The sequence below is a fragment of the Hippoglossus hippoglossus genome, chromosome 20 (genome assembly GCF_009819705.1).
Source record: "Hippoglossus hippoglossus isolate fHipHip1 chromosome 20, fHipHip1.pri, whole genome shotgun sequence".
Taxonomy (NCBI): Eukaryota; Metazoa; Chordata; class Actinopteri; order Pleuronectiformes; family Pleuronectidae; genus Hippoglossus; species Hippoglossus hippoglossus.
In genome coordinates this window covers 10,637,332-10,648,991 of record NC_047170.1, presented here as the reverse complement: position 1 = coordinate 10,648,991, position 11,660 = coordinate 10,637,332, and positions in this window count along the sequence as shown.

The window sequence follows — 11,660 nt, the reverse complement described above, 5'->3', positions numbered from 1 at the left end:
TCTTTCAGACACGCATCTCATTATGTAAATGAGATGGACCTCTTTTTTTTATGTAGGTCTCCTGTCTGAATAAGTACCTGAGACACTTTTACATCAAAAGTCACAACGGCAATGATACCAGGTCAAACCCCCATAACGTTTTCATAATGATTTCCCAGAACGTCGAGTGTTGAACCAAAGCAGCACAAGGTTACACAGAAAGAAATTAAACACACATCTTGCTCACCTGCACACAGATTATTGTAATAACTGTCTCACAAGCAATTTTTTCCGTCATGTCAGATCAGTCAGATTCTCTGGTACGATCTCAGTAATACTGAGACTGTTTGTCTCCCTTCTTCTATCTCCAAACTTTAATCCCTGTCAACTGCACCCATGAATAAATGAATATCCAGCAAAATGCTTCACAGATGCTACAGCGTGTTTGCAAGGAGGAATTCAAGAAACACAATAAACAAGAAAACGTTTGATTTCTTGCAGCCAACTAATGACCATTGTCTCACTCCAATTTAAAAATGAATCTAATGTAAATATTGTTGTCCACTCATTTCCAAGTCAGCATCAACTGCTGATGTGGATCATATAACCATAGACCATTAAATACTTTCATGGAGATTTGTTGCTTGATTCTATAATATGCTCTAAACTAAATAAGACAAAGCCCGTTCTAAACACTGTCTGGAATGGGCTGTTTGTTTGGCCTGTGGTGACGCTGCTTGCAGCTTTGCAACAGAAAAAAAGTGACCTGCAGAAATTGAGCTGCTGCAACAAAAGACCATCTGCAGGACTCAGTCCACAGAACCTTGAAGCTGCTCCACCGCCACTGAACAAATATCTGTTCACCTGTTTATTCAAAGGTTAATGACACATGCCAAGCGTGAAGATGAACAATTCTTAGATATGTGAGCCACAGACAGATTTCTGGAATTATTGGATAGATAGATAGATAGATAGATAGATAGATAGATAGTTTCATGAATGAGTCTCAGCTGTTTGGGCTCCGACTAAAGCTTTGTTGATTGATTTTCTCATCGTACTTGATTTTACTCTCCATTTTGTTCTTTTATTACAGGCCTATGATTACTACCTGTCTCACAGGGGGTGGCTCCAATTATTTCCACCTTTTCCAATTAGAAATTCATTATTCAGGAGGCTGATCTCAGTTAAATGCTAAACCTCGCCTGTCAGACATTTTTCATTGCCCATCTGATTTGTGGTCGTTTGTTCATCGGCTTGATACCGTTTGATACTGAGGGTCCACAGACAGCTGAGTCTGCGATTCAGAAGTTCGCCCACTGAGAGAGAGAGAGAGAGAGAGAGAAGCCCCGGGGCAACGATCGTGTCACAAGTCATTGCACTCGTCTTCTTTCTCTCATTTCTTCTGCCCCCTTCTCCAGCTGAGTCGAGCTTTCCAGCACAACATCAGTGATTTGGCCCAGAGGTTCAAATATTTTGTTTCGCAGCTGAGGAAGAGGAGCAAACAATTAAACCCATTGATAAGAGAGAAGCTCAGAACCGAGGAGAGCGAGGCTGCCAGTTTCCTCATCGCACTGGGTTTACGAAAAAGGTCCAGAGTTCAAAATGATCCATCATCCCAGAAACAGAGTGTCCAGAAGTTTACCCACCAAACAATATGGACAGAATACACATGTCACCCTCTGCCTGCAAGTATAACTTAATCAATTCTGTTTAAGGTCCCATGACAGCATGTTTCTTGCTGTTTGAGGTGACCTATTAATCACTCCTACTGTGGGCAATGAATAATGTCTTGTATTATTAACGTTGTCTCCGGCAGGACAGTCGCCGCCCGTTGTAACCCATCATGAGGCGTTGTTCCCAATGCATCATTTATGCCGTACAAATTAAGGGAGATCAAGCAAACCAGCAGGGATTTCCAAATGTCTGTGATATGTGGGTCTGCCTCCCCACAGAGACCATATCAGTATCAGATATGATAATCTGGGAAAAGACTTTTACTCCGAAACATCACATTTTCATCCCAGATCCAGTGTCCAGAAATGAAAAGAATGTCTATATCTAATTTAAGTCTCCACACTTCTCATATCAAAACCAATTTATTTCACAACTTCCAAGACTAATCAATTGAACTTCTCCTTTGTGATTCTCTTCCATGTCTTCTGAACCAAATCCCTTCATCAAGCGCTTACAACTCCCATCGCCTACATGGACTCAGAGCGGTGTGACAGCCCGAGATGGGACATTAACAAAGACTCAAGAGTAAAGCAAAGAAAGTTAACACTAGCGTGTGTGCTGACGACAGGTGTAGCTTCAGCTCCACCTCATTCTGCCTGACCTTTATTGCCAGTGTGTGGTATGTGACTGTGCAGCACGTGCTCGACTGTGAGGGGCAGCGAGGCAAAGACAGGGGCCCTTGGGATACAGATACATGAGGGTCACACTAACAACATCAAGTTTTTATGAGCAGGGACGGGAAAGGACAGGCGGGGCAGCTCCACGGCATAAAGCCTTGGTTTTTCTATGTCTCTTCTGCAAATAGCCTCTCGTCTCTTTTTCTATTATGTAGTATTTACTCCAAGGTTTACTCCTGCTGCACTGAAGCTTGAGTGTTATCTCTCAGCTGTGAATAAAAGCATCTGCTAGATGACTTCATCTGCCAGATGACTGTGGCTGCTAGTTGGTTTCATATTTTTTTACCTAAAACGATGATTGGGGAATTTGTGGGCCTGAGAGAAAGTAAGAGGTAATATTCGTTTTTTTTAATGTTTTTTGTCTTTTATTCTTTAAACCTGCAAAGTATTTTTTTGTCAATCGAGGTCACTGAAAATAACATTACACAAGACGGACATCACCTTGTAATGTTGAATTCAGGGATTGTGAGATGTTTGTAGGCCAGGCAGCTTCTGAACTACATCAACGACCGTTGTCAGAGATATGAGTACGGTTTCTCCTCTTAGCTTCACCCTCCCAGAAAGTTCACGTATGACACGTCACTGTGGCAAGAAGCTTTACTCCCACACTAACTTTAACACTCAAAACTCAACATACATTTTCAGAAGTTTGCATAAAAACATGTGTGGCAATTTCATGGATGATGCATTTTCTTTGAAGCCATATATAATAAGAATGTTATTCAGTAGAGTGCAAACCCTCCACCGAATTACAAGCACTTTATAAACAAGGCATCATTCTCTGGGAAGTCTTTGAACATATCAACCCATCCTGCCACTAAGTTTCGTGTTGTCCGTGCACTAGTTTGTGTGTAATCCTGCTGCAAATAATGGGCGAAGGAGAAAACCTACGTAATTGGAAATCATTTTGAATGTGAACTATATCAACAAGTTCATTAGAGGCTTACAAATTATATTTTAAATTTAAAATGTCTTTATAAAATACTTGTGTCCTTTCTTCCAAGGTCATTTGTAGCAATCGGAGAAAACAATCGTCATAATTCCAGAATTGATGTCTACCTCATCTCAGACTTCTGTGGTTTCAGTATTTTTAGCAACCAGAAACCGCATGTGCCCTGAGACACAGGATTAGTGGGGAAGTAACGGGGGGGTTGTAAAGTTTAAAGTGTGGTTTAGAGCGAGTGGCTTGATGCTGTGAGCGGATTGACTGATGACTTCTATTAGTTAGCCAATTACAGGAACATTTGAATGAACAGCATAAAGTCTAGAAAGCTATTCATCATTTAGAGCTACAACAGCTCTGCAGGTAATAATGAAAATACCCATTCATCTTGAAAGTCGCAGAGGAATAGGAACGTGTCCGGCCCACTCCCGCCTGCCGCCACCTCGGCTGTCTCCAGTTTAACGGCTGTTTCAGCAGGTGGTTGTGGTGAAAAGATTGATTGAGATGGTAAATTCTATTGTTATAATGTGGTGTCGTACGATGTGGGAGGGGACTGGGATTCGCGTGCAAGTATCGGCAAAATCCGAAATCTCTTCTGGCCATCTGTTCAGTAGCTCTTTCTGCGCAACCTATTTTACCCCATTGATTTCTCATTAGACATTAAATTATAGTGCTTCCACATTGTTTTCTCATTTTCTTTGTTTGCAGTCTGATATTCTCTGGAGAGTTTGGTTTGTAATGAGCTCCAACTTCAGGGTAAAATGGTGACTCACCAGGAAAAGCTGTACATCTGCATTCGCTGCTGAATCGTGTGTGTGTGTGTGTGTGTGTGTGTGTGTGTGTGTGTGGAGGAAGTGAGTAGTTGAAAGAGGGCTGACAGGAAGAGATGTTGAAGGTTACCACACACAGATATTTGTGTCTTGTGTTTAGCGGACAGGTCCAGCATCAGCTGTGACTCAGCCATCATAATGACTTCAGACGTTCAAATCCTCCACAGCTCAGAGGTGGTTTGGTCTGTAACCTAGTTACTAACGGAGCCACGGAGAGTGCCATTTGTCTTAAAGAGCCAAATGGCTTACTGAGAAAAAGACTAACATTGTTGCACTGTCAGGGGAAATTCAAAGTAGCATTGATCTGTAATCTGTTCAGTTTGTGGGCGCACTTCTCGGGAAATCTGGCATTTAACTATTCTCAAAATCCAAACACATAAAAAAACATGTGTGAGCGATAGAAGCAAACAGTTCAGTGTCCACAAGAAGAAAAACCATCCTCAGGACGTCAGGAGAAAGAATTTGAGCACATGCCCTGTTAGCCCGCGGCTAGAAGTGAATGATCAATGTTATGATAACTCGACAAGTTGTTAAGGAGTACACGTCTACTGCGTTGTGTTTTAATTAGATTGAACAAATCCTGTATGAACTATAAGCTCATTATTTGCAAAAATTGTAATTTACCTCATACCAGAAACACAGTTAAGGTAACTCACTAATTGCCCAGATGATTATCCTCAACTAATGTAGTAAAAACAGCACCTTTATAGGCAAGATGTTTTTTTGCGAGCATTTCTCTTAAAAGATTAACAGAAAATTACTCACCTTCCTTCCTCAAAATACAAATCCAGTCGTCATGTTTTACCCATATATCAATAATATATGATATTCTGTATATTACCATAGTGCTTGTTGCGTGTTTAACATATTTTTTTTTTTCTCCAGGTAGCCACCATATGAAAATGAAGCCCAGCTGAGCTGCAGTTACACCTCACAGTGAATGTGAATCATTTCATTTTAGTTGGTCGTGTGGTCACAATTCTATCAAGAGTAATAGCTAACATAAAAAGTCACTTAGTTTCTTGTTGTATTGTGTGTTTTTATGATGCTTGAAAACATAATTATCACAAGGATGGGAGTCAACAAATCCAGATACATTTGCAAACGGGACTTCTGTGAAAAAGTCAAATTATTTATGTCATAACTGATGCAGGAAACTACACATCCTGATACTAAAGTAAACATGGAGTGCAAATTGAAGCAGAGAAAAGCAATTACTGCTCTTAAAATCTATGTAAAGTCCTCTACAAGCCCAACGCAGTTTAATGTGTCAGTTAATATGTATGAGATAAGACCGTGTGTGTACATGTGTGTTATAAGTACCCATGTACATGTAATTTACAACTGCCCCCACTCTGGGTCCTTTGCCCCCAATAATTTGAGTTTGATTGTGCGGCTGCTTCACTCAACACAGAGGTCTGCAGGGGTAATAAATATGGAGAGGAAATGTGGAAGGAGCAGCCACTCGGCAGCTCGGTGTCAGCTTTAATTTGTCTCCGGCATGTACACAACTATCGCACAAAGCATTTCTTTAATCCTTTCCTTTCTCCCCTATAGTCAAACACCTTTTAAATGGGAGCCACAAGTCACTTTGTCATTTGAGAGACAGCAAATCAAAAGTGGAGCCTCTTTGTCCTTGTTTTGTTTAGTGAAGCTGCAGACAGAAAAACAGATGGATGTACCTCCGTCGCGACTTGACAGCCGCCTTCTGATTCCTGTCTGCGCCGTCATATCTGCGCTTTTATTCAGATAGCCCTCGACGCTGCTATCAAAGGCCTCTGTTCCCTTCTCTTTTAATCTGGCTGTAATCAGATATTCCACATCACACATAAAAGGGTGGAGGGCAAATGGAAGAATCCCTGACGACTGACTCGGGGTAGCTAATCACGCGCGGCTCTCTGTGCAACCTTCTGGACATGAACAGCGGCTCATACTGGCTGCAAGTGACAGCAGAGTGCTGGTTTCTGCTTTTTTGAGGCTGGTGGGTCTGGAGATGCAGGGTGCTGTTTAATATGCATGGACTCACTAATTACAGCCCCCTTACTCTAATGATGTGGCCTTGAGACTGTGATGCACAGGAATGGGCTCAAATAAACATGCACACACACACACCTTCTTTGCGGTTTCCCACACACACGCACACACACACACACAAGTAAGTAAAACACACGACACCAAATTCTGGCTGAGTTTGAATCAGTCTGTGGAAACCCTATAGCAAATCAGCATGGTGGAAATTTTGAGATAGTGGTGCGTAGGTTTTGCATCGCACATATGCAGTGACAGCAGAAAATATAACACAAGCCTATAAATGAAATGAACACAATGAATTAATTAATGAAATAGTCAAGATTGTGTCACGTTATTTACATATGTCAGCGAGTGATATCCAAACAGCCGATTTAAAGATATATAACAATTCTTCATTATGCTTTAAAAAAAAGTCTACACCTGTGTGTGATATAATTAATTAATTAATTATTAATTAATCTCTTCCATTCCTTCCAGGGCAAATGATGAATGACAAAAGAAAAACACACGGCTAGCCATTTAGCGAATTGGCTGTTTTTTTTTTTAATTGGTCACTCCAATGGATCCCGATTTGCCTTTTGCTGCGCGTTCTGTCGCCGAAACTCTCCCAGTGAAGAGCCACTGCCCAGGGGAACCAAGCTACCCAAGTATGACACAAGAAATGGGGGTGAAGAAACCCCTCCATGACCCCACACTGCTTCTGGACATCATCAAATAAAAAAAAAATGTTTTGTCTCTCATACAGCACAGTAAGTAAATGCACACTTTCTCTCTCTGCAGTGTCCACAGGCACCAGGGGAGCTTGCTGTGGTGGAGACATTAAACACATGGAAACAAACCATCCCGTTTGAGGCAGGGCAGACTGACACAACACTGTCTGCAACTGCTCTCTTTGATGAGTGCCCAGATGAAATTTTAAAAAATGCTGCACATTCAGGAGCTTCCCTCAGCATGTGATCACACAGCGTTTCGTGAAATAAAAAGCAAATTCGTAATTCGCACAGAAGCAAAACATGTTGTAAAATTTTAAAATGCCACGTGAGTTAATGATGGAACCAGCTTCTTTTTGGTCAGGGGGGCTGGTACGGAGATACACAGGCAGTTCCCTGTGAGAGACCTCGGGCTGCAATTGGAAGCAAGGCATCCTAATTGTCCCTCAGCCCTCAGCAGGGCTTCTGCTGCTACACGGCGAAAATAAAAGTCCAGAGCTCGGCGCTGCACCGCGGCGAGCAGTGGGGGAGATTACAGCATTGTGAATCCTCACCCTGCTCTGCGAGTGGCTTTCACACCCACAAAATGGGTAAATTACCCAGTCACAGACACCCACCCACAGCACTCTTGCACAATTAACTCCGCCCGACACATGACAAGAGGACTGCATGATTCTTCAGCCGTAACAAACTATCTAAATGCACACCCCTCTCTGTGTTTACCGAAAAAACGCCAAAGCTGACTTTTTATTTTCTGCTTTACTCGCACTCCCCTTCAATCACAACAGAGCCCATCTGTGACGGCCTCGTGTTTTAACAGTGAGGGGAACGCTCTCTTAACTCTGGCATATGTAGGAGTTTGACAGCCAAACTGTTTGGACTTAATTAGACGTGAGTAAAGCTCCAAGACTGAGAAGCACAGTTGTTTGCACAGTCTCCAGCGATGACCCAATTGGCAAAGTCATATTCATTATAAATGCTCCGAATGCGAATGCCCCCTGTGGTTCTTCTCATGTGGTTGACAGAGAACACGATGTTGCTTTAATTGCTGTTTTGTTCTGTGCCGAGATGCAGAGGACACACTGAGGCAGGTGGGGAGAGATTTCATAGATCAATGCTCGGTGTAAAAAATGTGCGACACGTTGAACTTGTCCTGCTTGGAGTTAAACTGTGTTCACATGAAGTATTTAGAAACCTTCGGTAAAATAATACACAGTCATGCATTTTTTTTCACTAACAAAGTAGTGTAAGGGATGATAATTTCAAGGTCACTTTCAAGTGGGGAAAAGCAGCTAGCCTCGACCAAAAGAGCCGAAATACTTACATTAACTTTGAAGTTGTTGTCATCCTACTGTTTGTTGTGTGTTTGCTCACTTGCACGCCTTCCTTCAGGAGTTTGTTCAGAGCTCCAGGATGAATTCACCTGACCTGGGCCAAATGAATGCTGACTGCTGGCTTATAAACTGCCTTCAAATGTAACTTGTGAGCTTGTGGTTGCGACGTGGGGAGTTGTGTACACAGTGTGCTTTGCATGTATGTGATTGAGTCATGAGAGCACGATGCTATGAAATGGTTTAGTTCAGTGTAGCATGCTAAGCAGCAAAAAGCAAAAGGCATGACAGAGAGAAATTAGATTTTCCCTCAAACGTGTTCAAATATTCTCTGGAAACACTTCGGGAAATTACTATACATTAAATTATCATCTAACAAAAGGTGTTTTGCTTTTTCAAAGAGTAAATAGTGAGAATGCGCACACACCCATCCACGGACACAAAATTACCTCTGACACACGGCTGCGCCTTTCAACTCTGATTTTGCAGGTAAAGGTAGAACATCCATCGCGCAGCCCACCGTGAAAGGAGGAGGAAGTGTTGGAGAGGAGGGAAAGACGTATACGCAGTGAAGGACAAAGCTTGCTCAGCACTGTAGCTCCAACGACTATAGGTAACCTCATCATGCTTTGAGGGTGATAGTCACACCGTGGCAACTTCTTTGGGGACAAACCTTCCAGAACAACTCACATTACTTGAAATTGACTTTTTATTGCCTCCCTGGAATTTTTTTTTTTATTGCTCCAGCAGATGTTGCAGAGGCTATCATCAAAGAGATTTATGCAAGCTGATTACAGCCAAAGACTCTCCAGAACTGAATAAACATATTCGAGCCGGAAACAGACCCGGGCTCCTTCTGTAGCTGCAGAAGGTCTGGTCGCCTTTGGTCTGTGGATTCACCTGCATGTGCACGGAGAGAGGTAAAAGGTGGAAAGTCTGACGTGTGGAAAATAAGAAAGTGTTGTGAAACTTGCTCAATCCATAAAAAAATCTTAAAATCAATCATGATACACAGACAGTCAAGTCTTGCTTTTCGTCTCTCCTTTTTCATTTTCTCTCCCGTGTAATAGTCTTATGGCAGCACCACCCTAAATTTGTCATCATGTCATCCCCAGGACTGCATTATGTGGAAAGTTTGCAGTTTCACCCTCTCCTTGAAATGTTACGGAGACACACTCACGTTGTTCGGAAGATTTTACCTATTACAGCGACTATATACACAAAATAACCAAATGCAACACCGCCAGAAAGAGCTCAGGTCCAATAACTTCAATGGTGACGTCAACAAACCAACTTCCCGGCGTTGTAGTCAAATTAATTTCTTAATTTCTCAGACAGCAGGTTTCTTGCTGTGTTTACTCACCCCGAGCAAGCTCCGCCAATTAAAATGTCAGAAAATTAAATGTATGCCCAAAATACCTACACCGTAACTCCAGAATAACATCGTAAACTCCCTTTTCTTTATTTATAGAGACTATTGGGAGCAGCACAAAGTCTGGAAACAGGAACTACCCTATTAGCTTGATTCAGTTCAGGGCCAAAAAAGTCACACATTGACAATAGCTAATAAAATAAGAAAAGTAGTGGGACCAAGACCAGCAGCAGACAATGTTATGGGCTTGTACCGCACTGAAAGTAATGAATGAAGAAGTCAACAGGTTGTTTGTCTTTGCCTAAACACAATATTAGAAACTTCCGACTCGATGCTTCCAAATAATCTCCCAACGTCCCCCAACCCCCCCCTCTGAGCAGACCAGTGACCTGACCTGTCTATCAGTATTCAGCCATCGGAAACATTCAGTCTGAAGTGACACCAATTCATTACAGACAGGCGTCACCGCGGGGACCACCAAGACCTCCTCTGTTGTCTCCTTGGTCCGGGGCTGTCCACATAGAAACAGCAGCAGTGAGTCCAAACAGTAATTAACAAATAACCAACCTCTTAAATCTAACTGGAATAGGAAACACCTTACACATCTATTTCGTTCCGTGTTAACATTACTGTTACTTGCAGCAAGTACTGAAATCTTCTTCTACAATCGTGGGATCATCAGTGTAGTAAAAAGGGACAAAAATACATTTGCATAAGGTGATGTTTTTAATTTCACTGAACAAAGCAGATGTTCATTATCATTAATTTCAGCACAAGCTCTGACCAACTCAATGTCTCCTATTTGTGAGCAAATATCTTGTGTCTGTCCCTGAGACAACAGCGTCCTCCTCCAGTCCGAAAGGTGCTCAGCTGCATTTACGATGGGCTTTCACCGAGTGCTGAAGAGATTTATGTAAACAGCTCAATTGTTTGTCCCACAGCACAATTAAAATCATTGATTTTCCTGAGGGCCGCTAAAAGGGATTTCTGTCCTCATTGACTGTTTGTCCGTTCCAATTTGTTGATTATTTCAATTGATTTGAAGCTTTGGTGTAATGACACCTCAGCAAGATAAGTGCGGTTTGTGCATTAGGCTCATCAAATATTCACACGAGGAACTTAATTGGGGTTTTTGTAGGGAAACCCACAAATTTATTCAAGGTCATTTTGGTCGCCCTTTAATTGCATCATATCCTCTTTACTTTACCCGTGGCTTTGTCCATCTCTGCTATAACTTCTAGGGCAAACGATATATGATGAGGGAAAAACACACTGTCAGCCAGTTTTTTTTGTCCTACCACTGTTTGTATTGGTCACTCGTAATGGATCGCGATCATTCTTTGCCATTTGCTGCATAACGTGAATAAAACCTCAGCGGGGAAAACGATTTGCGCCTAACAGGCCAATTCCTGCTTCTGCGTCGTGGGTACGCACGTAGCCTACGAACGGGACTGAGCACTTCATAGTTGTGCGTAGGTGCGTGTGATTCACGCTGCAGTTACACCGCCGAAACACTAGTGGCAGTAGAGTTTCTATGCTACGGTTGAGTGTCTTCCTGTTTCTGGTCCTCTTACTTCCAAATTATCTGGGGTCTCTGTTTACATCAGAACAATGGTTGGAGTTGGAGCTGATAGATGTTGAAGAGCAATTACTTTTTGCTAAAGAACTGCAACGATGAAAAGAAAGACGTCGTCCATGTTCATTGCTTCAGCTCAATTAAAAAATGGCGGCGAGTCTGTCGGTCCAAGTCAGTTTCGGTTGAGCGACCCCTAGTGGCTGAAATTGGCTGAAACAGTGGTTTGTCCTAATAAGGTAACTATTTCACAATTGAATTATATGAATGCATGTAAGGGCCAAATAGACGACTGAAAACATCTGTAAAGAATAGATGAAACTGCTTAAAATGTAAACTGCATATGTCTTGTGTGATTGTGTCCCTAACAGCGGGAGCGAATGAGCTGCTCATTTTGGCATATTTTACACAGTAAAGTCTATTTTTCAGTGCGTATTTGAATCCAACAGCATGTGTGTTTATGAATGTACAAAAACACAT